Raw genomic sequence first — 2934 nt, forward strand, 5'->3', positions numbered from 1 at the left:
ACTAAAGTCATCATCATCCTTGCTTGACAAGTCAGGAAACTGAGGCACGAAGAGCTGAACAACCAGCCCAGATCAGGCAGGGTTCTCCAGAGAAACGGAACCAGGGGGTGTGTGTGTGTGTGTAGGGGAGAGTGTGATGAACTGGTCTGTGATCATGGAGGCTGAGAAGTCCCACAATCTGCCGTCTATCAGCTGCAGGTCAGGGGAGCGGGACTATGAGCCCCAAGCTGAGGGCAGAAGACGGAGGAACCAGCGCAGGTGGACAGACGGGACGATCTTCCTTTCTCCGCTGCTTCTTATCCGGGGCCGTCAGCGAGGTGCACGAGACCCACCACCCTGGGGAGGGCCATCTGCTTCACTGAGCCCACCGACCCAAATGCCAGCCTCCCAGGTACCCCCAGAATAACGCCTAATCTGGGGCCCCCCCATGGTCTGGCAGGTGGACCCATAAAACAACCATCATGTACTCCCACCGGGAGTGTATACACTGCCTCTTGGGGGACTCTCGGGTCTCTCCGGAAGGTCTGCCCACTGTGCCGGTGTTTCCCGAGCTCTGGGGCCCCACATAGCCCCCAGAACCGTGTGGGGACCCCACATTGCCCCCAGAACCGTGTGAGAACCTGCTCTTCAGGAAGAGTTTGCTGCACTCACCCCGGTTTAGAATCTGGGGGTGGGCGGGTTTCTGCCCCCTGCCTTCCAAAGGAGCACCCCAGGCAGCCGGTCATTATCACCTTTAAGCTCCTGTCCACCGTTTTGTCCCCCAAAACCTTCAAATGTCCTGAGCACACAGGCCACCCAGGCCCCTCCCCCATCCACGATGTCAGTGCCTCCCTGGAGTCACCCATTTCCAGAGAGCAACAATGAGAGTAAAGCAGGAGCCCAATTAACCGCGCGCAGCCCAGCGGGCCCGGCAATCACGCACCTGGAAGTCACTAATTAGCAGCCTAATTAGCCCCCAGTCCCCCACCCCTCACCCAAAAGGCCCAGTGCCAACGGCTCCGCAGCTGAGGACTGCGTCTGCTCAGCCAGGACGAGAGTGGCAACTCCACACAGGCAGGTGCCTCTCTTCCCAGGAGGTCTCCGCGGGCAGCACGGCAGTGACACCGTGAGTCCTGCAGCCCCGGACGTCCAGGGAGAGGCCCGCAGTGACAGGGTCTGCAGATGGCCAGGCCAGGGCACACGAGGTCGGGCTGTGGGTAACCGGCCTTCGTCTTAGCAACGGCATTAAACACAGATGGCCCGCTTGGCACAGAAAGGGATGCCCGCCCAGGGCGGGGGTGGGGTGGGGTGGTCTTAAGGAGAAACAGAGTAAAACCCAGAAAGCCCGAGACCCAGCCTGGGCCTCACAAACAGTCCTGTGTGCGGACGGCGCCCCGTGCCCGGGTGGGTGGGCGTCCAGGCTCTGGGGGCCGGGTGGTACCCCCAGTGCCCGTGTCTGGGCCGAGCGATCTCTGTGTGCTGTGTGTGGGGAGCGGGGCGCCCCACAGGGAGCTGAGCTGTGTCTCCGTGTGGATCTGGCCCCGGGAGGAGCTTCCCACTCAGGATGACAAGCTCCACCTGAATAGCTCGCTCTCCACAGGGACGCAACACTCCCTCCAGGGACCCTAACCCCCCACCACGCAGCCACGCAGCTGAGGAGCCGGCAGCCGCCCCCCTGTGTTTACCAAGGACAACAGCGGAGACTCAGCGTTTCCTACTCAGCTAATGTCCCAGTTGTGACAGGGACGTCATGTTCCACAGCTTTAGAATGAAGGCAGTTCAGCTGGAAGGGGGCGGAGGTGGGGGGCAGTGGAGACAGGTGTGGCTTCACACGCCCCAGGAGGGGCCAGGAGAGAAAACACGGTTTCTGAGCTCCGGGGGCTCCATCCGGGGGCTCCACCCCCAGCACACCTCCCTGACAGCCAGCCGTCACGCCTCAGTCAGATGTTTCTCTCTCTCTCTCTCTCTCTCTTTTTTTAATTTTTTTTTATTTATTCATTTTAGAGAGGAGAGGGAGAGACAGAGAGGAGAGACAGAGAGAGAGAAGGGGGGAGGAGCTGGAAGCATCAACTCCCATATGTGCCTTGACCAGGCAAGCCCAGGGTTTCGAACTGGCGACCTCAGCATTTCCAGGTCGACGTTTTATCCACTGCGCCACCACAGGTCAGGCTCTCTCTCTTTTAAATCTTTTGCTACAAGGCATAAAGAAAAGGGGATCCTATTAAGTCTTGGCAGTCATTGACCCTTTAGCCTGAATTAGCAAGGGCAGATTTGGGTGCAGGAGGAAGGGAGAAGGTGTCAGCGCATCTCGGGCCACAGAAGAAAGGCAGGTGGCAAGGGTCCCCCTCCCAATTTTGAACCAGCCTCTGGCTCAACGTCACGACGCTGCGGAGCGCCCTGAAGACGCCGAAAGCCAGACAGCCACCCGAGACGCAAGGCGCATCGTGCCTGTGGTCAGTCAGCAAACGCATGCCGAGCATCTTCTAGAAGCCCGGCCGGGTGCTGCCGCCTAGGACAGAGCCCTGAATAACACAAGGAAGCCCCCAGACCCCCGGGGGTCCTCGAGCTACACAGGGGTGTGTGGAGATGCCCACAGAGTGGGCAGGGCTGGTGGAGGAAGTGAAGTCTGAGCAGAGACCTGGGGAAGAAGCAGGGGCGGGGGCAAGACAAACGGCACAATGATGATCGTGTGGGGCACTGGGGACACTGGGCGGTGGAGGTCCGGTGGCACTGTCCACTGTTCCCCGATAGAGTACTTACTCTGCCCCATAGGAGCCACGGGCACCCTGAAGAAAGGAGCCCTTCCCGCCCCCCCCTCTCTCGGAGACCCTGGGGGTGTTCCACCTCTCCAGCCAGACTCTGTACCCCCAAAGGCTGGCCTGGGGAGGCTCAGCCACATCGGAGGCCACACGCCGCTGGGAGGGTGCCTGCACAGAAGGACACGCCCGCCTCCCT

Source organism: Saccopteryx bilineata, chromosome 6 (assembly GCF_036850765.1).
Source record: "Saccopteryx bilineata isolate mSacBil1 chromosome 6, mSacBil1_pri_phased_curated, whole genome shotgun sequence".
NCBI lineage: Eukaryota > Metazoa > Chordata > Mammalia > Chiroptera > Emballonuridae > Saccopteryx > Saccopteryx bilineata.